This window comes from Acyrthosiphon pisum, unplaced genomic scaffold, assembly GCF_005508785.2.
Source record: "Acyrthosiphon pisum isolate AL4f unplaced genomic scaffold, pea_aphid_22Mar2018_4r6ur Scaffold_19952;HRSCAF=20643, whole genome shotgun sequence".
Taxonomy (NCBI): domain Eukaryota; kingdom Metazoa; phylum Arthropoda; class Insecta; order Hemiptera; family Aphididae; genus Acyrthosiphon; species Acyrthosiphon pisum.
In genome coordinates this window covers 1-830 of record NW_021769258.1, presented here as the reverse complement: position 1 = coordinate 830, position 830 = coordinate 1, and the positions used below count along the sequence as shown (strand labels likewise).

General features: G+C 23.1%; 1 long non-coding RNA gene across 1 annotated transcript; it reads right to left on the bottom strand.

The window, feature by feature from the left end:
* Nucleotides 1–98: 98 nt before the first annotated feature.
* Nucleotides 99–560, bottom strand: LOC115034656. Its single transcript, XR_003839986.1, has 2 exons — nt 366–560; nt 99–193 (listed from the first exon to the last, which is right to left on the bottom strand). It is a non-coding gene; the product is annotated as an uncharacterized LOC115034656 (long non-coding RNA).
* Nucleotides 561–830: the final 270 nt, after the last annotated feature.

Below are 830 nucleotides of genomic sequence, written 5' to 3'. Positions count from 1 at the left end.
AGCATTTTCTATACACGATAAAATTTTTAAAATAATTTGACTCTTTTTTAAACTCTTTACGAATATACTCAGTTTTCAATTTTTTTAGCTTTTGTATGATATTTCTGTAATAATAAGTATTAAATCAGTTCCTTAGTGTACGTCGATAGTTAGTGAATTCAAAATTGATTATATTTTATCTTTCAGTTTTTCCCTGCAAATATAAAACATTTATTTACAACATTATTCATTAATATTATTTTCATCTATTTAATATAGTATATAAAAAACAGAAACATTTTTTTTTTTTTCACTGAAATTTGAAAATGATGTGTTAGACATATTTATTTTTAATCAACAATAATTTTATTTGGTTCAATACTTACATGTTATAGTACCAATAGGTATTAACCACTTAATAATTTATAAAATCTTGAATTTCCAATGTATGTTGACATTGATTTGTTAACAGTTGAAAAAATTAGTACAAACGCAAATTGGTTAAGAATTAAACTGTTTATTTAACTTGACTGTTAATTTGTGAAATCAAAATCAAATATAATTATTTTATTCATAATTTTAGATTCTGAGTGGAACGATGAATGTATTGATTTTACAATGATGTGTGTTTTTTTTTTTATTTTTTTTTTTATTTTTTTTTATTTTTTTTTTTATTTTTGTGTCTGTCATCACGTTTTAGGACAGTAAAAGTGCTTGGATTTTCTTCAACAGTACCTTTTCTGATAGGAAAGTGAATCTAGTTGGTACTTTGGGGGGTCAAAAGTCTATATCCAATAGTTTTCAAATGCGCCGTGAAAAACAAAAGAAAAATTAAGGAAAAACGGGAATTT